The following is a 25570-nucleotide window of genomic DNA, read 5'->3' as shown; positions in this document are numbered from 1 at the left end:
CGTATTCACCAGATTTAGCCCCCAATGACTTTTTCTTATTTCCAAACTTGAAAAAATGGCTCGGTGGACAGAGATTTCCAGACAACGAAGACGTCATTGCCTTTGTAAGTGCTTATTTTCAGGAACTTCCGAAAACACACTTTTCTGAAGGATTAAAAAAACTTGAAAACCGATTGACCAAGTGTATAGAGCTCCAAGGAGATTATGTTGAAAAATAAAAAAAAATTTACCCAAAAAAAATTGTTTTTATACTTCATTCTAAGGACTTATTGAACTGCCCTCGTAAGTCTACATTTACGTCGTATGCTCGTGTAAAGAATACGTATCGTGACCTTCAACGCGAAGCGACGCATGTTGGGTTTATTTTTTTTCGTCTGCTAATCTGACTGCACCAATTTTTACTAAGTCGCTTACTAAATCAGTGCGCCGGTCTTTCTCGACATTACTATCGTCCTTTGCAAATATTGCAATCATCTGTAGAAATAAATGTAACATTTTTAAATTTTTTCCAATGAATTTTGTAGTTCGGCATGTAGTTACTAGTTACTATTCGGAGTGGTAAACATTACAAAAGTTCCGCTATGTCCCTCCATTGCAAACTGGAAATAGTAAAATCTGTTCTGATTTTTAGCAAATATTGCAGCAAAAGGTTTCTCCGTAAAATTAAAAATTTATTTTGTGATGTGACAGTAAATGTAATGGAAGTTTATTAACAAAACGTAATGTAATTTTACAATACATGAAATTGTACTATCACAATAAAATATTGTGAAATTACAACAAATTTTTTGTAATTTCACAACATCGAAAAAGAATTTGCATTTTGATACATGTATTGTAAAATTAAAATACATGTGTTTTAAAATTATATTGCATGTATTTTGAAATTCCCGTGTGGAAATAACCCCATTTGGCCCTATTACAAGTCGGGCACTAATCGGGGGCTAGTCGGGTTATTTATTTTGACAAAGTACCAGTCGGGGACTAATCGGGGACTAGTTGGGCTTTTGTTGTCAAAATTTCAGTCGGGGCCTGGTCGGTGGTTGGTTAAGGGCTATTCGGGACTTTTTGTTCACTAATTTCCGTGCGGGTAATATTCAGGCTATGGTCGGCAGCTAGTGGGGCTCTGGTCGGGTTATTCTTATGTTTTAATTTTCGGCGAGGTTTTATCAAATGAGGTAATATCTAAAAAAGCGGAATGATTTTTTTATTCTAAAACACTAAGAATATATTTAACAAAAATTTTGCACCTTTTTTGGAGAAAAGATTTATTAATGTTAAATTTATCTCAAACATAGTCAATAAATAATTATTAAGTTTATAATTTTGTACGAAAATCAACTTTTTATAAAAACAACGATCAAAATCTTGAAAAAGACGTAATCTTATTTTTTTGTAGTATTTTTTAGAAAATTGCGAATTTCTAGGAACATTTATAAAAACCTTCAAATGGAATTTTAAGAAAATCCATATTGGAAAAGATACATACAGATGTAGGTGAAAAGTCTCCCGAAAGTCACAAGAATCTAAATTTGTACAGATGCTTATTTTTAAATTGATCTGAAAGGTTTGCCATATATAAATAAAGTCTAATCCTTCATGTAGTTGAAATTGGAAAGAGAAAAAGTTTTTGATTAATCAGTGAAAAGCAGTATACTAGTAGTAAACTGTTAAGCACGGTACAGTTCAGATTTCGCTACCACCTTTATTTGAGCCTTACATTTCTGGCCTGGTAGCTTTAAAGAAAATCCGCAAGGGCGCGACGTGACGCCTCTCGCCCAACAGAAATTACCCGTCGAGTGTTTAAGACAGCAGTCCACACGTGACGAAGCATAATTACCTGGAGCAGAGACTATCGTATCGAACATGGCGGTTCCTTCAGAGTGAAGATCTTCCATTGCTGCGTTCCAGCTGAAGTTTTTTTTTTAAATTAATATTTCACAAATTTTGGAGAATTGTAATTGCATAAATTGATGCATTTTTAAGCGTAGCTTGAGAGAATGCCAAATGAACGACTAACGAAACAAGTGTATCAAGGTAAAGTAAATGGCAGCGTGCCCAGAGGTAGACCGCAAAAAGAATGTGTGAATAAGACCCTAGTTAGAAGAGACATAAGAAGCCACAGAAGCACGATAGCCTGCATAAAAACATGCATGGACATAAAAGAAGCTAGAGAAGTATGCCAGGACAGGAAAGTATGACGGCAAATAGTTAATAAAATGAGTGTCAGTAGAGTGAATGACGCCTGAAACAAAGATCTTGGCTATTAATGGACCCAAGTGGGGAACCTTACATAACGACTTTGTGAGGTTCTTCGCTTGGGGTGATTGCTGGAGAGATTGATCAGCAACCTGGGTCGGAGCAGTGTTGCGGAACGAACGTGTTATTTACTTAAATAGCAAGAGAATTCTGGATCAATCTGAAAAATCTCAATCCCTTCCACACACTACTCCTTTCCCCTACCGAGTGAGTCACGCCTACCCCGAAAGGGAAATGGCCTAATGGTGTAATAATAATAATAATATGTTCCCCATTAAATCTTGGGCAAATCTGAGCACTTTTAAACATTTAAAAAAAGTTTATGGAGATTACCGTAAATAATAAGTATTTTGACAGACCCCTACTAGTACCCGATCAGGCCCCGACTAGGATAAGTCGTGTCATCTGACCAGCCCCCGACTAATCTACCATGACGCTACTGGTCGGGGGCTAGTCAGATGACCCGACTAGTCCCCGACTTTAAGTGGGGTCTAATGGTCGGGAACCAGACTAGTTCCCCATTTGAATTTCTACACGGGTTACATTACGTTTTGGTAATAACTTCCATTACATTTATTGTGAAATCACTGCAGAAATTTTCAAGAGTGTAGATATAATACGTTGGTACAGTTGGAAACGTATATAATATTGGGAAAAATTGTATTTTGTACTTTTCTGTAAAATAAAAAGGTAAATACGTATTCTGGGATAAACATTTAATATCATAAATATGAGAGCTTTCAATCTTTCATATTCAATTTACATTTTCTTCAGAATTGAATTCATATGTAGATTTAATTAAAACAATTTCTAATTACAAAATATATTTGATAGAAATCCAAAAATTTTAATTAACTCATTATTCACAAGCTTTTCGCGCAATATAGACTTTATTAAGAAACTCAATGAATAATTGAAATTTAGGGAAATACGTTTTTCATATGCAAGCAAAAACAGAAGTTTGTATTTCGCGGTAACTTTTAGAATGTCTTAATTTTTATTTTTATACCACGAAATAATAAAATTTGAAGCAGAAACTTAAAGTTTGAAAACAATCGATAATTTTTATGCAAAATGCTGTCAAAATCACGAACATAACCTACGCGAGTACACATAGTTCACAAAAAGATTATATGTGTTTTTGTAGGTTATGTTAGAGATTTTGACAGCATTTTTCATGAAAAATACCGATTATTTTTAAACTTTAAGTTTCTGATGCAGATTATATTATTTCCCAATATAAAAATAAAAATCAAGACATTCTATAAGTTACTAAGAAAATACCAACTTCTGTTTATTCTTTCAGATGAAAAAGATATTTCCCTAAATTTGAATTTTTTATTCTGTTTATGAAAAAAGTCTATATTGCATGAAAAGCTTAGATTTAATATAAACATATATAAACTTACCTTTTGCTTCATTTTTGAGTATATTATTGTACTGAGACATTGCACCAAATAAAAAGCATACTTTCAGCTGATACATATAATATGGCGCTGCTTCGCAGCGGCAGACACGCGAAGCTTTTAATTCACAATGCGTGTATTGTAATTTCACTTCACAATACCAAAATTGTAATTTCACATTTCATTTTGTATTGTGATGTATTGTAAAATCGCAAATATTTTCAACAGCGTATGCGACGAAATGTGATACAAAGTTCAATAAAATTTAAAGGCCGAGTTGACGTAATCTCTATTAAAAAGCAGGTTACGAAAAACGTAAAATAGTTCTATAAAATCTAAAATTATAGCTTTTTAAGTACATAATTATTTACTATTACACAATCTACTACACTATTTATAATCGCAGGCTATGAAAATTCGTATTCGCCGCAGGTTCGAACCCTATAAGTTTCGCATCCCTAATTCCTAAAGCCTCTCGGTTAAAGGAACGTGCACATACTACGTGACGCGTTATTCTTTTCTTTATATCGTTTTATACCAGGTTTTATCCCTTTTTGCTTTAAGGAAATTTTATTCTTGTCTTTATTTAAATAAACGAACAACGCGTCCCGTAGTATATGCACGTTCCCTAACCTAGCTGGAAGTATGCACAAAAGTCTGAAATATAACCTACAACTGTGCATGGCCGTCTGCAAATTTTTGTGACCCATTCTATAAAAAATATTGCTACGCTTATAATATGTACTAAAATTTTTAATTTCAACAAAATTAAAAATTATTATTTAATATTTTATGTGATTACACATGATGTAAACTAAATTCAAAAACGTTCGATATATTTGAAAGACAACAAAAATTTATATGTATATTGTAAAAAACTTAATAGATTTTAAAGGATTTCTACAAGTATCCGAAGATTTCAAGAAATTTAACAGACTTTAAAGAATTGAAAGATATTATTTATATTTTAAAATTACTTTAAAATCCTACAACGCATTTAAATTCTACCGAAAATCCTTAAAAATGCTTAAAAATGAGTTAAAATGTCTTAAATTCCTTAAAAATGTCTTGAAAACTTTGAAATATTTTCAAATCCTTCGAAATTTGATTATAATCTTTAAAAAAATTTAAATTAAATAACTTCCTTTAAAATCCCTTTAAATTCCTGAAAATCTGTTTAAATACTGAACAATATTTTTTAATTACATGAAGATCCCTGAACTGTTTTGCATTGTTTTTAAATCATTTAAAATGCTTTGTAATATTTTAAATTCCTGTGACAACTTTGTAAACCTTATTAAATCCGTTCAAATGCCACAAAATCCCTTAAAAAGTATTTTAAAATCTTAGCAAGCTCGGAAAAATTCTTACACTTTTTAGAATACTTCTCAAATCTTTTTAAATTCTTTAAAATTACTTGAAATTTTTTGAAATTTCTTTATAAAATCTAACCTTTTTTAATTTAAACGAATTTTTAAATCCCGTTAGAATTATTTTAAAATTAATTAAAATCCTGTTAAACACTGTAAAATATTTTGTAATTACACAATACTACATAACCCCTTTTGAAATTTCTTGATTTTTTTTTTTTAATTATTTGGGATTATAAAGAATATCAAGAAAACGAAGAACATCTAGGCATATTGAAAGAATATGTGTATGGGAATATTTAGTGTATATGTATCAGGTATATTGGAGTGATCGACACCTCGTGATATAGAAATAAATTGATTTAAAAATATCACATTTTGAAGAAACAATTTTTTATTTTAAGTACATGTTACATCCAACTCTTTGGCATATATGTATAATCATCAGCGATTTTATTGATAGTGGTTACAAGTAAACTTTAATGAAACTCCGTTTTGTGGAGAATAACGTACGAATAACAATCATCGCTGACCGCATCCATTTGAAATTAGGCAGGGCCCTAAACTTGAAATCGCAAAAGCCTACGAGGGCGAAATATGTTCTTTTAAAGGTTATTATAGTTTTTTCATACTTTCAAAATTTGAAAAAAATACATGAACCATTTTTGAGGCCGGGAGAATTTTTTTCCCCTAAAAATGTAGTTTTTGAAGTTTTTTCGTGAACTATGAAAAATATCGCAAAAGAACAAAAGACGTTTTTCATAGAACCTTCGCAGAGTAGGGACTTGCAGCTACATTTGATAGAACTGAGGTTTATAGATCTTATATTGAAGTGCTTCAAAAAACACTCGGTACCTCGAATTGACTTTTTATGAGATTTTTCATAATGTTCTCCAGACTTTTTCTATACATTTGACAAAATTGAGGTATCTAGACCTTATACTTATGTGATCACAAACACTCAATACCTCAAATGTGATTTCTACGAAAGTTTTCAACGTTTTTTCATGAATTTCTCCATATATTTTATTAACCTTTTTAAATCGGAGTTCAATATAAAGTTTACAGAACTCTTGTAGAGTTATTCCACATATGTTGAAGATTCGCTCTTACTCCCGACTTTAGAAATAATTACTTTTTTCATGTAACAGTCGCACAATATGTCAAATCTGAACAATTTTCAAATTTTGCTCCGCGTAAAATCCTTCTCCGCGTGTTCAAAGCGTTAAGGCGGTTATTCCCTTCGACCCTTTAATTCGTAAATGTACCATTGCATTAACTACATAATGGCTATTTAAACAATCCGCCGGTTACTGAGGGTTGAATTTTTCAAGTCCATTTTCTCCACCTGTAAAACATGACGATTTGTACCAAAAGATAACTTTTGTTTAATAAGTAAACTCCGAATTTAAAAACATTTAAAATTTGGAAAAACTCATGCTGATAAAGAATTATTCAAATTGTAGCACTAAAATAATATATTTTTATTAAAAATTGAAAATTGCGCTTAAAATAGCATTAATTTCCGAACTGAGGTACATGCAAAGAATTAGGTATACTTGCGCATGTCCATGGGGAACGTCCGCTAATTGTAAAATCAAGGAATTCCAAAGAGCGAGTTGTAAGATTTGTTCGTGCGTGCTTAACCCGGGAAGATATCGCTTCAGGCTAGTAATTGGCACACAATTAGACTACAAACTGAACTCAAAAGCTCTCTTGAGACGGTCTATCGCATGAAATGAGATTGTCTTTAATGCTTTTTGTAGACTCGGAGGTCTGTATTAGGAATAATTTACTACTCTATTTCATACACATACTCCAACCGGTGTTCTGGGGCTTGTTGCAACACACAGTCATTTTTGTTAAACTCACATGCTGCTCTCGAACACTACCATTAGAATCGGTGCGCCTTTCCAATGCTTGCAAATGCAACTTAGGTGGGTCAGATAACGAAACATGTCCTTGAATATTATGAATGATCTTAAATAGTGAAATAACTCGTTACTGACTTATCCTGTAATGATACAAGACACTGTTGCATGCTTGGCAATACTCCACACTTGAGGTTACGCCTTCATCCCATATAGCTCCTGAAAACCAAGTATCTATTTATTTTTCATTATGAATTAAATGATATTAGGAGGAAGTTCTTGTAACTAAGTTAGTAGTTTTCAAGAATCAACCAGCATCAAAACTTGATTTAATTGGAAGAAAAAGATTTTTTAATTTATTATACTCTATTAATTTAGTAGTACCAGATTTGTTTTTAGAGAACAATGAAAACGTATTTCTTAAAAAGAAAGTACATGCTATAATCTTGTGTAAGACATTGTGTAACCTTTCTGCGGGAAACACGAATCTCGCATGAATGCATTTATCAATAGGAAAGAAGGTAATTTAAAATTACTGTATAGATTCTTGGGAGATGGATTCGCAGGTTACTAATTCATAAGACGACACTCTGGTGTTACTTATTTTCCTTGTAACATATTCGCAAATGACCCGATAAATCTCGAAATAGACTGCAGAATTCATCTATTGAAGACCTTGACCTCGGCGTCGCGTCATGTCACCAAGAAACTCAATCGAACGCGGCATATCATGATCAGAGAAGACTGATCCTACCTTCATGAAAGAGTGGAATGATAAACGTTTATTTAATCGGTACGCAGTATCTAATTGTCACACTTATCGGTGAAAAATCCCAACAAGAGCATATATTATGAATCCCAATGAGTCAAAGACTGATCCAAAGGTGGATCCATTCCATACAGTTTGAAAAACAGTTGACGTATGCGTAAGATGATGTGCATGTGGTTGCAATTTTTAAGTGAGTAATTATGTATTTATTAACTGTTTTTCGTACTGCAAGGAATGGAACCACTTTTGGATCAAATTTGTCGCCTTGGGATGTAGTGTATATCGTTTTCAATGGCGCTTGCAACGGTGTGAAGATTATAACAGTGCTGTTTGTGAACCTTCCCATGTTCTCTCTTTAAGAAAAAACATAATTAGGCACCGGTATGTTTTAATAGACTGAAGACATATTTTTTCATTGTTATACAACTGGCCTTATTTGTACATATATATTATTCTAAATACCGCGATAATAACTTGATTGTGAGACTAATGCCTTGACTATTGTTTAATAAAACGTTATCGAAGATTTAACGTTACACCATAATGTATAAATTATAGGATTATTATTACGTGAAGCTACTCCTCCCGCTTTCAAAGATTTCCCACCAGGTAACATTTTATGAGTGCACTTGCGTGCATTATACTCTCTTCATTGTACAAGGATATGAACCAAATCTGGGTGCCTTCGAACAAATGTTGTTCTCTACCACCCAGATTCTAAGTCATGATAAAATCGCTATTAAGTCGAATTAACTTCTTTTCTATTATTATATATTAATAAAAGTATTGAGTACTAATTCCTTTCTGATTGCTGATTCTTCTTGTTATTTTGGTAAAATTTCGATAGAAAGAATCACGTATTTTACCTAAATAAATCAACTAATAAACCGAATTTTAGGTGATTTGAACAAAACAAATTATCTTTAGAGAAGCAAGAGTCAGTAAAATTTGATCGGGGTGATTTTTCTTAGTAGAGCTCGATTCACCCGAATTGGATTATTTTCGTAGACCATATAGGTTCATTTAGGATATGTTGATGCAATTATTCAAATTAAGAAGAGTCAGACAAACTATATTTCACGAATTAAAATAGATTGAGACGCATGATTTTTTTCCCTTTGAATTCGAAACTTCAACCAGGGAAGTTTATATTTTGCAGTAGTGTTGAGTTGTATATTTTTTGCGTACGAAACTATTTGAGTGGCTCTAAACTACGCCAAGCATAATGGTAAATAAATTTGTGTTAATCTTTTCGCTTTCGCGCAAATAAGACGTTAGTTGGATCTGTTCGCTCAGATTTCTTGAGAAACAATCTTGATTTACTGTTATTTGTTGTATTGCCTGACATTTCTGTTTTGACTTCTACAATAAAAAATATGTTCTATCTTTATTAGGACACCTCTAGAGAACATTTATCAAAGAGGCTAGTTTAGAAAACTCTAGGTCAAGACAATGAGATTAATTGTTTGAGAAATATAGTCCCAGGAGCAAACGACAAAACTCAGTCTCACTTCCCATTTCAAGTAAGTACTGAGACCCATGTTCCATCTCTCGATTTCACTTTTGGCGGCCACGCTACGCCGCGCCGACCGGGAGTCTTGCGCAAACAATGTTTCGCTCGCGTACGCTCATCATGTGTACGCCAATAACAAGAGGCGCATGGTCGTCTGAGTGTTAGTATCTTGAAGATGAACACCAGCGTAGATACAAGAAATTCAGTTTAAAAAAGACCGCGTAACTTTTTATTGCTCTTCTAGAAATATTTGAAGCTACGTCTACTACTACGTCATAAGAGCAGAAGTATTTGTTAGAATTGGTTACATTTATTTAAAAAAATGAAATAATTTTCTATCCAAGTAAATGTCAGGATGAGCTTAAACTTTGGGTTTCAGAGACCCTCGCAGAGACCTAATTCGAGATTCATTAAGTTTTGTTGGTTTAGTTTTACAACTATTTTATATCAATTATGAAGTGTTGAGATAATTTAAAAGTTAAAAAAAAATTAAATAAATTCTTTAGTCAAAGAATCCAATAATTTAAAGAAATTTCGTGAGAGAAAAAGTCCATGAAGATCTACGCCACTGAAGAAGATAAGGAGATACAGCATGGTTCGGCGAGACGAGTCGAGTCGTGGAGAAGGGACGGAACGCGAGGACGCGAAAAGGGAGACATCAGGAGAGAGATTATTGGTGAAGGAGGTGCGGAGAGGGAGGCAAGGCCGTTCTTTGACCCGCGCGCTGGTCAGACCGGCACCAATATTTCGAGGAACCGGTCCTAACCTTATGGAATTTGCAACCGCGCGAGAAATCGGGTCGATTCCGAGCATTTATAAATCGCCCAACTGCATTTCATGCAACTCCCCAATGACATCTACTTGTGCTGCACCACGTTGGTACGAAAACAAGATCTTACATACAACAGTCCACCGAGACTGGGTCAGGTCTAACGCATAATGACTTTTTACGTAACCAGAGAAGACGCGTCCCATAGCCTCAATGTCGAGATGACCACAATCGCTAGTACACTTTGCACGTGTAGGACCGACGATGCGAGAAGGACTCTAAGAATACAATAGAGCCCTTTATTTTCACAACTCCATAACCGAGTGACCCAATTCATCAGAAAGGACGCAGAGCGGCCTTGAGATCCGGAAGGATAACGCGAAACTGGCGCCAGGTTCTTAATCGGAGATTATTATTATTATTAATATTATCGCAGTGGGCCGAATACCTTTCGGGGTAAGCGTAACTCGTTTGGTTCTAGCGTCGTTACATATATACGTAGATCTACCTCGAATCGCGTGTTGCTTAAATTTATACAATATTTTTGTCCGACAACACCGTTCCGTCTTGGGTCAATGATCTATCTCTACTAATCACCCCAGGTGGAGAGCTTCTCAATGCCATCGTACATCACTGTTTACACATAAATATACAAACTGACTAATGCCCATAGGTTAATGGATAGCCTTTTTCCTAACCACATCTGCTAAGCAAAGCTCTCCTCGAGGGCTGATGAATATCCAAAATCTTTAGTTTCAGACTTTTATTACCCGGCTTACACGCTTCGTCACTTTAGAGTTTAAAATATTACAGTCGACGCTATTCGCCTTGCCGCGGTTGGGACCGTAGGGTAGTAATTTTCCTGGAAACGATGTACCCCCACTCTCGAGTCTGATTGTGATGCGTGGTGCTTGGTGCGAATTGTTTCGCTCGCTACGTACGTTGCCGCGCGTGGACCAGTGTTTACAAACGGTAAAAGTTCGATTTTCCGAATACATATTGTGGAAGTAATTATCTCACATTTGGTTCCAAAAAATGGTGAGCACAGCATTCTCTCGCGGAATAAACTGAAAAATTGGTTAGTATTAACCAATTAAAATTGCCTTAAAAGACTTTAAACATTGACGGCAACGTAAATAGCGAGCGGAAAACTTCTCGAATGTCGGGCCATTGCGGTCGTGGTGGGGGAAGAGCTCGACCGAGAGTTAGGGGAAGCGGCTAGGTAAGTAGCGTCGACTGTATTTATTAACCAATCTTGTCTCGCTCTACTTCTGGGTAAAATTGATTGAAAATGGGAATTACAGAACAGGGAAGAGGTGGTACTCTTGGAAAGGCAATACAAATGAGCCTGATATAAAAAAATATGCGGCTTGTAATCTTGTAATGTGGATAATAAAATAAGTTCATCAATACGTAGATATATTTTGTCTACAAACGGTTTCATCGTAAACCTTAACTTATTTAGAGGGTAGATGCTAAAACGGAAAATATCATCATTCAGTTTAGAATGCGTAATTCGAAAATCTTTTCACAAAAGATTTGCCATTTTAGATTTTTAATTTTCAAGCGTCAATTTTAATTTAAAGATTTTAAAATGCAGTTTCATAGACTTGAACAATTATAAATTAGAAGCATTTACAATCAAAGATTTTTGATAAAAACAAAACATTTTTAGTTGATCAACTGTGAATATAAATTAATTCATGATTTATAAAATTTCTTTTTACTTTATGATTAGAAAAGTGAATAATAATTGATTTCACAACATGATTCGGAATCAGTTCTCAATTTTAAAATTTCCAGATTTTAACGTTAAAAATTAAACTGTTTTAATTTAAATGTCTTATTAAGGACATTCCATAAACAGTGTGGAATCTTTTGGGGGGAAGGGAGGGTTCGATAAAAGACCACTGATTTTAAAATACAATTTTAAAGAATTTAAAGTATCTTTAAACTATTTAAAATTAAAATAATTTAACTTTTAATTTAGAAAGTCTGCTCAGTTTATAAAAAAAATGTAATTGTTCAATTTTTAATCTTTCTAGCTTAAAATTGCTTAAAATTATATAATTTAAAACACTTTTTAATTGATTGATTGATTCTGCAATTTAGAGCATTGAAAATGATAATATGGATTGATATTTTTGCAACTGAATCTGAATATTTTTACTCTGTAATATATAAAATATAAAAATTTCTAATTTGGTAGTTCAAATGCATTTAATTAAAATTTTTTTAGTTAAAAAGTGTTGATAGCTTCCATTTTATACGTGTAAATTATTGAGAATTTGAATACAACATTTGTTCATAAAAAAACTTTAAAACTTTAGTTTTAAAAGTTTAAAATTCAATAGGTCCACTGTAAGTTCTTTAATTTGCATCTCAGTTTTTATTACTTAAAGGGCATGCTTTTCGATAATCACGTGACCAAACTAGTCCCCGGTTATGAGCATTTTTTTGTGTTGACTGTGTCCCCACGGATTGAGATATCATGTTCAGGGTTTAGGAAGTTATACAGAAAGCACTAAGGAACGTTTGTATATATCAAAATGTTCATAATTACGAAGAAAGTTTTCTAGTAAAATACTACAGGAATAGGAAATAAACCTTTAACGTCGGTAAAGTAGATGCCTTGATTTAAAAAAATCGAGGAACATCTTAGAATATGATACTCGAAAATCCGTCCAAGTCGCATCTTGAGAAATGTGCATCTTCAGAAAATAATTAAAATTTTCTAATGATTATATATTTTAGTGGATTTTTTGTACTAGTGTGAAACAATTCTAAGAATAAAAGTAAAATTTCGCCCGGGGGCAAAAAGCGAAGCGAGTCCGACGCTGAGTCTGGCTGGTTGGTTCACTGTCAACAATAGCAGAGAGTTATCAATTGATCGATTCAACGTCAAGAATTTTGGAAATTGGTTGGAGAACTCCGACGAGTAAATTCTAGCATTTTGCTGGTGTTTCTATGTTTTCAATTTGAAATTTATCTTTTATTTTTAGGATCAAAAAAATGAAAATCATTTTACACCAAAATTTCATGAATGAACTTAGTCACTTGATCTCGACTTTATCGACGTTCAAAGTTTCTTTTTTTCTCCGCTAGAAATCGCAAAACTGTCCAAAAAATAATGATGGGTTACGTGTGTGCAGATACTTATTTGTTGATTTGCAACGAATGTGCAAATTTTATTGCTTATATTAATTTTTTTCAAGGTTTAGACGATTTAATACAAAACTGGCGTCAGTGATCAATATGAGTGAATCAAAAAATCTAAAATGCATCAAACCAAAAATGATCTTCAAAGTGCTATAACTCGAATGGTAATATTCTGTTCCATCGATTTATGAATAAGCTTTCTTTAAAATCACCAATATATTCATGTATACAAACGTTCTTTAGTGCTTTTTATTTTATCTGTCAAAGAATGAACACGATATCTCAATCCGTGTGGACACAGTGAACACCAAGAAAAATGTTCATAACCGGGGACTAGTTTGGTTACGTGGTCACCGAAGAGCATGCCCTTTAATGGAAAAAATTGAGCTTTAGATTTCAATTTTTGTAATTTCATTGAACATGAAAAATGTTTGCAAATCAGGAAAAAACCAGGAAATGGTCGGGGATTTTTTTCTTTGATTAAAACGGCCAACCTGTATTCAGCTACACGATAAAATTTCGTTCATCAAGATTAGCAATTGCGAGACGCCGCTAAGTGCAAAAAAAGCTAATGAGAATTATTATCTGGAATAAGCGTTCATTTTTTACTTTTTTTGGATGTTTGTCGCAATTTGCTACCGATTGTAATGAAACTTGGCAGCTGACTGGTCAGCCATTAAAAAATAACTTTAAGTTTGATTTTATGTTAATGCCTTATAAATGGTGACATTAAAACCAACAAATCGTAAAATCAACCAGTTTTCAACTTGTACATACCTCCGCCAATTGACCTCCAGTTTTAATGAGAAGTCTGTTGCAACGTATTCTCGATACGTATTGCAAACATTTTCCGTATTCACTGTAAAATAAGAAGACATAAATTGGTAACATTTTAAAAACTATTCCAGATATCAGAACTTGTTGAAATATATATCGAGAATATGTTACTACAGACTTCCCATGAAAATTTGCTGTTAGTACGCTGGACAGATCTAAACTTTTCGCAACATTTTATCTAGAAATCTATGACAACATATTGCCAATATGTGTATATTTTAGAAGAAAAAAAACACATTAGTTAATCATATTATATGTTGAAAAATCGATTTTTTCACCTGTGGTCACGTCCGCAGTCTCATATATCCATCCGATTCACATCAGTTTTAACGAAATATCTGTAGCAACACATTCTAGATATATAGATACATGCGCACATGCCAACACACACACGTGTGTGTGTGTGTACATTGTAAGAATTTTTGAAAGCTTGAACTCTCCGAAATACTATTCAGAAAAACAGAGACCCCATCAACATGTCAATATAAATGTTCTGTTCGAATGTGTAACCTTTTAACTTAAGGTAGTGTTATATTCCAAATTAAAAAAAATGTTTTCTTTATTCAAACAATGTAATCTTTTATTAAACTCTGTGCTTCGCTATTGATTGATCAAGAATGGTAATCGAAAGTTCGTCAGTAGGTCAATTCAAGCGTCTTGATGACTTGGACAGTTAAATAAAATACAATACTCTTATATTTCCAATTTTCAAAGAATCTTCTTAAAAACAATGTAAATAATTTTGTTAAACAATTTTAAAACGATATTGGTGGGTTATAATAGGTCACGAAAGGTTTTTTAGCAGCCCCATGCCACTTTTCTGGCGGCGCCAGCTATGCAGTTGGCCTAGAATACAAATATTGCACGGCGAAAGTGTTAAAAAAATTTTTTCAAATAAAAATAATTTTCAAATAGTTCTGGGTAAAAGATAATAATATTTAAGATTTTTTATTGCCTTCTGAATAAAAAATAATTAGCGAAAATCGTAAACTTAACTGCTTTTAGAAGTAAATCCCAATGCCTTTCTGCTAAACACAACAAATCATTATTCATAAGCAATCAAATTAAACATATCATTATTTGTGTGATTTTTAAATAACCGAAAAGAAAATAGTTTAAAGTGTATAACATTTTTTATTATATTATATAATACATATAACATTTATTTATTAATTTAGATTCATTTTGGATTTTCAAATATTTTAATGAACAAATTATGTGTTTTAATGAACACAATGTGCTTCCTTATTTATTAATATCATAAGTTATTTCAAGTTCAAGAAATGAGCCTTATTAAAATGATGTATAAAATGGAGGAAAATATGCTAATGTTAATTATAAGTCATTTTGGAAAAGAACTCGAAGTAAACTTTTGAAAATAATATTTCGGGTTTTCTTTATTTGACAAAAACAATTTAAAGTTTAATGTTTTCCTTTTCTCTGTAGGTAAAAGTTGCAATTCTTATTTAATTCTAATGCTGTATCGCTTATTGTATTTCTTAAAAGATTTTATGAAAATCTCATTCGTAGTTTTTATTTTCAAAAACTATTTATAAAAACCTATTGTTTACAAAAATAACGATTTTATAATCCCTAAATAATTTTTTTTTATCTAAAAACGTATCGATGAGATTTTTGAAGAATCTTTTCAGCAATAAAATGTGCCTTACAGGATTAGGATTGAATAATAGTTTTTTTTTAATTCTGAAAAATAAAAATAAATGAACTGAAATCTTCCAGAAAATAACTTTAAATTTTCCTAATCATCTAGAGAATATTGTTTGATTTTCTAAAAACCTTTCCAAATTCATTATAAATTTGTAGGTCTTTCCAGGGCGCGCAATTTGAGCTTTTTCATTTTTTTCGTATCTTGCATAGTTTGACCAAAAAATGGAATTTTTGGAATTTTCATTTTTTTTGGTACGATCAAATTTGGAATGTTCAACTTTTCAACCAAATTAAAAAAGTTGTTATCATAGTCCTATAGGTCTTTCAAAAAGCAAAGTTTTTCTTCTCCTGACTTTTTTTCATATCATGCGTTGTTTGTCTTAAAATGTTCATTTGTGTTTGTTTTTTTGGATTTTGAAAATGTTCTAACTCTGATAATTTTCTTTTTATAGAAAAAAGTCATGGGGATAAATTGTTTGCGTTTCTGAGTACTATAAACAACTATACATAGAATTTATAAATCTAAAAAAATGTGGTTTCAAAAATTTTTGGTATGTTCAAATTTGGAATTTTCAACTTTTCTACCATATTAAAAAAGTTGTGAACATAATATTTTAGGGCTTTCAAAAAACAAAGTTTTTCTTCTCCTGACATTTTTTCATATCATGCGTTGTTTGGCTTAAAATATTTATTTTAGTTTGTTTTTTTGGATTTTGAAAATGCTCTCTGACAATTTTCTTTTTATAGAAAAAAAATCGGAAGGATACATTGTTTAAGTTTTGAAACACTATGAACAACCGTGCATAGAATTTTTACATCTTGAAAAAATGTGGTTTCAAAAATGTTGTGTAGGATCGAATTTTGATTTTTCAAGTTTTTGACCAAATTGAAAAAGTTGTTATCATAATCTTGTAGGGCTTTCAAAAAGCAACGTTTTTCTTTTCCAGAATTTTTTTCGTATCATGCGTTGTTTAGCTTAAATTGTTCATTTTAGTTTGATTTTTTAGACTTTGAAAATGCTATAACTCCAGTAATTTTTTATTTTTCGAAAAAAGTCATTGGGATAAATGGTTAAATTTTTTGAATTCTATGAATAACCGTACAGAGAATTTTTTACTTTTGAAAAAAGTGGCCTAAAAAATATTCAAAATGTGCCCACTTTTTGAATTTTTATCCAAAATGGCTGGCTAACGTACTTGACCTTTAGTTTAGGACACTCAACAAGTGTACCAAAAGCCATTCTAACAGATTAATTATTTCAAAAGTTATCGTGTTCACAGACAGACATACAGACAGGCAAATTCGTAAAAACCTGTTTTTCGGATTCAGGGCGTCTCAAAATGTGGACATTTGACAAAAACTGGGGGGGGGGGGGGGGGGGGGTCAAATTTTACATAAATCGAAAAGAGGTTGCTACAGACTTCTCGTTAAAATTTGATGTCAACCGGTTGCATAAATTAGGATGTAGATTAGGGCGTATCAAAGAAATTAAAAACCAATGTGTAGCAGTGGGGCCACACGGCAAAACTGAAACTTCAAATGATTAACTTTAAAATTTTTCGTGAGGAATCATCACAAGGAGGTGCTCCCTAAAAATATTAAATTTCTGTGTGGTAAATCTTAAGAGAATTCTTGGAGGAAGTCTTGGCTCTGCAATCTAGCATTCGTGAGAAATCTGGAGCCTAAAGTCGTTGAGTTTGGCCGAGTCTGTATAATCCAGTGTGATTTCCAGACGCATATTTTTCTTTCATTTTTAGGTAGGACTAAAAACTTTCTGGTAGTAGCCAAAATAACTCCCGAAAAAGAAGAATCCTAAAAAAATGCCTTCAGTTCGCGCAAGGTCGGTATATGTTAAAATGTGAAATAATAATATATTTCTCATTGTCAAAGGCTTAGAAATAGTTATTTCTAATCCGGATATGCTGCAAAATAAAAAACCCAATGGAAAAATGTCCTATGGTCGTGCGTTTATGTAAAAATGACAAATAGTCGTATAATTCACGAAATGGTAAATATTTTTAACTATTAAAAGCTCAAAAATGGTTATTTCTGACTTGAATAAGCGAAAAAATGCATATTGTATCCAGATATACATCTGCTTAGCATAGATCATATAAAAAGTAACCCTTTTTGGACTTGAATCATTAAAAATACACTCAGAGAAAAGATTAAGTTGAATCAATAAAACTGTTTTTTCAACCTACTTTGTTTATTGAAACTAAAAAATTTAGTCACCTCAAATAAAACTTTAGTTATATTTAAAAAGCACAACGAATTAATTTGTTCAATTTAAGGTAATTTTTTTCTTATCATGTTTAGTTGATTCAACCAAATAAATGCGTTAAAAAGAATATATCATTTGTTAGAAAAGGATTTGGTCAAAGTAACGAGATAATTTGGTTGATTTAACCAAACACTTTCATTAACTTCACTAAATATACCGGAAGGCCGTTTTTGCGATGAAAACTGTCGGAAAGATCGTACGCCGTGTCCTGAAATTATTGAAAAAAGATTGGTACGCACACCTGGAGACTCACATATTCAGATGTATGGTAAAACTGGGGACTGTAACAATATGCAGAAAATTTTGAATGTTAGTACAACTTTTAGTTCGCAGGGTGCAGTTTAATTCACCGGTACAGGCAATCTAACCATGAAATTCGTAACGAGCCCTTCTGTCTCTGGCGAAAGTTTGGTTTTCTGATTCTGCAAGTGATGCTTATCAAAAGTTTTAATTATTGAGAAAGGCTGTTTCTAGACATTTTGTACGATTGTTGATCCAAACAAAATATTTTGATGGATCAACCAACATATTTGACTGAATCCAACCAAACTTTTTTCTGAGTATATCTAATATTTTGCGAATATTATGATTATCTGTCACTTTGACATGAACGCGCGAACAAAGGATATCTTTTCATTGGGTCTATAGTAAACAGGTATATATATGGAACCAATTTTCATTTTGTACGGCTTATTCGAGTCAAAAATAACCACTTCCTTTGTACCCCAGCTCGGAACAATATGAAATAATTCTTATAATAAAACATTATTGAAAAAATGCATAGATTTTAAACTTTTTAAAAAATAAATCATAACTTTTTCTCTTTATCCAATATGTAGCTACAACTTCAGGATTACAGTAAACCCCTTCTTTTATGCCGGTTTTGGGACTGGCGGTAGTGGCACAATAACTCAATAGACTGCTGCTTCGGCTAAAAACGCTTTCGTTTGAACGTGTCTGTGACCACCGCACATTCCCCATTGCTCCTTTTACTCCTATCCGCGGCGCGGCGTCGATTCTCAGAAAAGCTATAGAAAGGAGCGCTATTAAAGAATCTCACTGTATGTTGTATTGGATGTTGCACTTCAAGATAAGAAATGCAGAATTAGAAAACCTTTCAAAAAGTATATTTCTTTTCATGAATGAAGTGAGAAATTTTTAAAAAGTACATTCAGAACGTTACCCGAGTAAAATTGCTTCGACTTGAGTTCGACTTGGATTTCCCCCAATCAAGACATGCTAAAGTAGAAAAGTTTGAATGAGCATGTCTCAGTTTTAAGACGGAGACATAAAATTATCTCTTGAGTCAAATTTTTATGATTCCCACACGAGCGGTTTTTAACATCGAGTTTATACCTGTCCTAACAAAAAGGGTCATTCTGACCGTCTCATCCGGCAAATTTGGTCTCCCGAACTGACGGCGAGGAACAAAGTATCTGCAACGAACATGCTTGCCGTCCCGGTAGTACTCTATTCATTTCGAGTAGTTCCAAGGACGAAGAACGAGCTCAGATCCCTTGATATCGGAACAAGAAAGGTTATGCACATGAACAAAAGTATGCATCTTAAGTCTTCTGTTCCGCGACTGTACATCGCACGCCGTCAAGGTGGTCGCGAAATATTGAGTCTTGAATGTCTTCGCAACAGGATTATTCTGGGTACAACACATAGAGTCGTAAATGGAAGAGACCTTCTCCTTAAAATTGTCAGGAATCACGATGAAGTGAGCAAAGGAGCGTTTCTGTACAAAGCAGCGTAGGAGGGTGCTGACACACTTGGACTTTAATTCAGTATTAGGGGTGAGCAAAATGCATCAAGTCTTATCTATCTCGAGTACTCACTCCTGAAAGCCCGAATTAAGAAAGCACAAGAGAAAAACTTTCGTGAACAGCTCCTCGATAAGAGGATGCACGGTATCTTCCACAGAAATGTGAAGGATCAGTCAATGTCTTGTGAGCTAACGTTTGCTTTCCTTAAATCGCCCGGATTGACGTCTGGTACAGAGGGTTTCATTTTTGCATGCCAAGACGGTGTCATTTCCACCTTAACATATCGTCGCCACATTTTGAGCCAAGACATTCCCGATGACAGCTGCAGGGCATGCCATGCACACCCCGAGCATTTAGCTCACATACTATCGAGTTGTCCAATTCATGCGGGAACGACCTACATCCGAAGGCACAATGCGGCACTAAGAGTGCTTTATTACCATCTCTGTCACTCTTACGGCATTAACCTTAATATCACTCCTCTAAACGCTTCTAGGGAAATCGAGTCAATTGTCGAGAATGGGAAGTGCCGCATATACTGGAACTTTATATTCTCGACCATTGTTTCTGTTGCACACTCGAGGCCAGACATGGTTCTTCTTGACTTCGAGAAGCGAACCATTTTCGTTATCAAATTTTCGACACCAGTTGACAAAAACATCATAGCCAAGGAGAATATTCTGTTAAATTAATCGTCCTTATCATCAGCGCTCTTAAAGGTGACAAGCTTTCACTCGTAAATAGCCTGAAAAGCATCCCTGCATATCAACAATATACTGAAGCACTTGCGGGAAAAATGCAGAAGGCGGTAGTCCTTGGATCACTCCGTGTTTTCAGGGTGCACGAAACCTTTGCCAGATCGTCGTATTGATTCCGTTACAGACTGTAACCACCTATCTCACGGTCGTGAGACGTGGTTGTGGCTGAAATTTTAATGCGATTTCGCTGGGAGCGGGTTCAATTTTTCAGATTAGCACCCGCTCCCGATGAAATCCTGCGGTTATCTTTATGACAAATTTTTAATAGTCAAGGTCATTCAATGTTCTTGGGCTCATTTTTAAGCTTTTTTCACCGTAACACAACAGCTTAACAGTGAGAATCGCAAAAAATTTCTTTTCGAATTAAAAGAACTTGAATTTGTAACAAAAAGTTGGAAAAATTGAAATATTACTTATAGTAACAAAAATATTTTTGTAAAATACATGAAACATATAATCATGAATTTTCTATGTAATTTCCCTAAAATATATATTTATTTTACTTTTATTCTGATTTTCCTACAGATAAGATGTTTTTAAGTTTATCCAACTTTTTCATTACAACTTAAGTTCTTGCAATTCGAAAAGAAATTGTTTACCATTCATACTCGTAAGCTGCTGTGATACGGTGAAAAAAGCATCAAAATGAGCCGAAGAACATTGAAAAACGTTGACTATTTCGGAAGTGATTGAAAATTTAAGAAAACATTAAAATTTACATTATTTTTGCAATATCCACTTAAAAACTGGACAAATTGACTTCACCCTGGGCTTATTTTAAACAGAATTTCGAAAACAATCAACCTTTTAAAGAGACATTTTTTTAGCTCCGTTATAATAAATGTTTTCTAGTTCCTATTGTAAATCATTGTGGAATATAAATACGGAATTTGTGTTAAAGGTTTGTTTAGCTTGTAATAAACTGAATTACAATTTGTATTACTTATAAAATTTATGCGGGAAATTGTGACTTTGGTATCCACCGCTAAATTGAGCACTAGAATTTCATCTTATCTTGTCAATGCAAACCGATCAAATATATGTGTAATTAAATCGAAATTTGTAGGGTAATAAGTGTTTCTATGGACATAACAGGCCTCTTTGTTTGTGAACATTAGTCACTTTTAGTCACTTTTTTATTTTAAGTAAGTCAGTTCTAGTCACTTTTTTTGTTAAAAATTAGTCACTTTTAGTCACTTTTTAGCTCAAATTAGTCAATTTTGTCACATTTTTTAGGTACATTAGTCTGTGGCAGCCAATGAGATGCGTAATTTTGCACCCTGGCAAAATAAAAATATGCATTGAAATGTGTGTATCTCGAGACGCATGGTAGAAGTGGAACTTCAAAAGAATAAGTGGAATGAATTTATTAAATTCCATTCACGGAATTCGTGAATTCATGGAATTCACCGAATTGAAAAATGCATAGAATTCAATTAATACATAGCGTTCAAGGAATTTACGGAATTAATAGAATTCAAGAAATTAATGGAGTTCTGGGAATTCATAGGAGTCAGAGAATTTAGGTAGTTCGCAGAATTTATGGAATTTGCGGAATTCATGGTATTGGCGGTATTCATGAAATTCGTACAAATTAACAGAATTAATGGATTTCATCTGATTCACGGAATTTACAGAATTCACAGATTTCATATGATTAACGAAATTTAAAGAATTCATGGAATTCCGTGAATTACTTGAAAAAAAAGGTTAAAATAAAAAAATCACACGCGATTACTACTCGTGTGATTGCAGCATTTGCCTTCAGCTCTTCGCACTCGTCTACGTTTTCGCACTCGTTTCGCTCGAGCACGAACACCCCAATCGTGCTTCAAGCCTGCGGCTCATGCTGCCTCTTTCACACTTTTCGGTAATCGCCTAGTTTGCGAACTTGTATCACAAATAGCTATTCTGCAATGGGTCAAAGATATTAGGAAATAAAGCAGTAGTGCAGAGTTAGTCGGAATTAGGAACACAGAGGGTGAAATGGTATGGAATAAGAGCAATGAAAACGACTTTATGAGTGACTTTCACAAGAAATTATATGAAGGTGAAGCAATGGAGTATAACGCCTGTGGCATAAAGACGATACCAGGATGACTAGGGGCCCGGAGAATCCTGGAATATTTCCAGAAATTTTATGCACCTTGAAAAATATGGAAAAATTTCAGGAATAAGTATGTTAATCATTGATATGGAAAAAATATTTCTTCGTGTCGCTTTGTCAATTAATACTATTTTCTTGACTATATCCTAGATTGCCATCAAATTTTTGTAAAAATAAATATTATAATACCAAATTTTACAACCAACGAATAGGCTGAGTGAGTTGTTGTGATTAGGGAAGTTCCAAATGACTGAAAAAAGGTGATTATCGAAAAGATCTGGGAAGTCCACTGTGGATTTATGCTAGGAATATTTGATGAAATTCAAATATTTAGCTTGAGACACGGAAAAAAAGGTAAATTTCCAAATGTAACACAGCCACATAAGACAAAAAAAGGTGGATCTCCGACGGACTCGGCTAGTCAATTTTTATGAATTTTGAGCCGTCCAATCCGAAACTGAGGTTTATGTGCAAACATCTTCGGTAAACATTTATAACTTGCAATTTTCATGCACATATCAATATATATAAGAATACTGTACGAAATTAAAAGAATTCGGTGTAAACGGAACCGCCTTACATTCTCGAGTGGTTTCACTCGAATCAGATGCGACTCCCCATATCTAGGCGTAAGATTTTTACACATAGAAAAGTAAGCTTTTGAGGTTATGTCGATGATAGGAGCTAACCTTCAGATTCCGACTTGACATTCGTATTAAATGTTTCAAAATACATAGGAATTGACTAGTCGAGTCCATCGGAGATACAACTTATTTTGTGTGTGGCTGCGTAATTACTGAGTCACGCATATTACTTCTATCGCACGTACTGAAAATGCAAGTACATGTTATTGAAATTTTATGAACGCATATAAAAAAAAACAAATGAATTGACGGTTTCATGTGTGATAGACTCATTTGAAAATTTATTATATTTGTATTCAATATTTTATATTAGATCATTAGATTTGTGTAAGAAATTCATTTTCAATAGCAGTGCAGTTGTTCATTATGAACTGCCCTTTTAACTCGTAGGCCTATTCACGGACTAATATCCTTAAAAGAATTTTTCAATAATGACTTTGTCAAGTTCTGCGATTTTCGAGCGTCGGTTCTGAGAGTCAATATAAAATTGATAAGTTCAGTGATACCTGAATTTAGTGTCGGTTTTGAAACTGACAGTGACAATAAATCCATGCTCTCCGTACGTAAAAAGTCAGGGGCCTATGAAGCATTTTCCGTGAATTTTCATGCGTGGTAAACAATAGTTTAAACATTGTTTATCCAGTACGTTGATAAAGGTCAATTAAATATTGAACGGAAATGCGGAAGAAAGTTTGCTGTTACGCATTAAAATAAATGTGTTTCCTGCTTACGTAGTTTAAAGATTTGCTGGCGACTGAGCTTCTTGTTTAAAAAGATAGGTCTTACTTTTAGTTTCGAAACGATTATACTCTCTCTATCTCTATCTAATACTTCGTCTTAATTTTCTTTTTCGAATTGTAGAGCCTATTTGGTAGCTACGACAGCGCATTCAATTCAGAAGAAATTTAAATTTCAATGAAATATTTACATGACATTTTAAAGTAAATAATTAATTTGAAACTGTAGCCTAATATTTTAGTTTAAATGAATTGATATTTACAACTCGTTTTCATGAACATTGCACCAATAACTTCGAGATACTACTTCGCGATATATATTCCTGTGTCAGATAGCGCTGTTGTTAATATCAAAGAAGGCTCATATGACGTTAGGTTACAGCACGGTCATATATACTGGTGCCGAAACTCCCGGGAGTGGGGGTACCACTATTACTGAAGCCCTCTTGTTTCTCCTGATTGCCACTGAGCCAGGAGCCGCTGCAATTGAGTAGTATGTACAGCTGTTTTATTATTTTCAACCACGTTCAAAATATTGTTTATGACAAAATTGGGAAAGTAATATTACAAGTAAGCATTATTTTTAAAGTTACCTTAGGATAATTTCATATTCATATGTCAGATAACCATGATAATTGACACGTAATTTTGGAAAATAATCCTTTATAATTTTAGTTTAAAAACGAAAACTCGGAGTGTAATATGTAACGTGATATTTTTGTAAATGTTTCTATGTTGATTGTTTCAGATACGCATAAATTAATTACAGATAAAATATGTTTATTTTTTTAACAATTTGCTTTAAAAAATTTCTTTTGCTTCTGAATTTTATAAAATCTTTTTAAATATTTCTATTATACTGAGAAATAATCAAATATTAGATTTACTAATGTTAAAACAATTAAATATGTACATTATGGAATGCCTGTAAGAAATTATACTTTCCTTAATTCGATGCACTGATTTTAAAATTTGTTTGAATTATCCACGCATTCCACTACTCATCTACGGCGCCCCTCGTGGCATTTTGTAACATCACAGGTCGTCTCGTGAACCGTGGTAGCCCTACTCCCGGGAGTTTCGGGACCTGTATATACGACCGTGGGTTACAGCACCTTACTAGTCCACTCATCTGTTCGGACAAATGGTGCGAATGTGGTAATTTCTGGGGAAGTCATTTTTGTTCTCTTAAGTACCTCTTAAGTGCCTTTCAAAAAACCCCGATTTTTTATAATTTTTTGCCAAAAATCACATGTTTTTTTTTTGTTTCTCTGTAGCTCAGATCCTGATGGCTGGATCTAAAAAGTGGACAACAGATAAATTAAAGTTGACGTGTAATTTAAAAAAAACATTGTCCTAACTATAATAAATCGCGAGTTAGCACCTGCCAAAGGTGACCCATTTCGACCTGAATTTACAGGTAAATTCCCAGAGTTCATTTTTTTTAAATATATTGTTTCGGGGTTGTCACAGAAGAAAGTTCCTAGAAAATGAATACAAGAGGACTTAATTCTGCGTGATTAAACAAAATTTGCCTACCCCCAATAGTTCACGAGTTCACCTTCCAAATATGCCTATTTTTTGTCTTTTTTCACCAAAAATCCGAAAGTCTTGTTTTTTTTTTTAAAAAGGACCAAAAAGGAGGCATAT

The 25570-nt window shown here is 33.3% G+C and overlaps 1 protein-coding gene and 1 long non-coding RNA gene across 2 annotated transcripts in view; one reads left to right on the top strand and one right to left on the bottom strand.

Moving 5' to 3' along the window:
* LOC117178778 (nuclear migration protein nudC) overlaps nucleotides 1–25570 on the top strand; it is a 297288-nt gene that overhangs the window by 250485 nt on the left and 21233 nt on the right. The window lies entirely within an intron of this gene.
* LOC117179014 overlaps nucleotides 5469–25570 on the bottom strand; it is a 67887-nt gene continuing 47785 nt past the window's right edge. Inside the window, exons 2-4 of the long non-coding RNA XR_004467855.1 lie at nucleotides 13894–13975; nucleotides 6595–7125; nucleotides 5469–6383 (exon numbers count right to left, since the gene is read on the bottom strand). This is a non-coding gene — a long non-coding RNA (uncharacterized LOC117179014). The remainder of the gene's footprint in view (nucleotides 6384–6594; nucleotides 7126–13893; nucleotides 13976–25570) is intronic.

Source organism: Belonocnema kinseyi, chromosome 1 (assembly GCF_010883055.1).
Source record: "Belonocnema kinseyi isolate 2016_QV_RU_SX_M_011 chromosome 1, B_treatae_v1, whole genome shotgun sequence".
In the NCBI taxonomy this organism is placed as follows: domain Eukaryota; kingdom Metazoa; phylum Arthropoda; class Insecta; order Hymenoptera; family Cynipidae; genus Belonocnema; species Belonocnema kinseyi.
The sequence above is the reverse complement of the archived record's forward strand: the minus strand, read 5'-3'. Positions and strand labels throughout refer to the sequence as shown.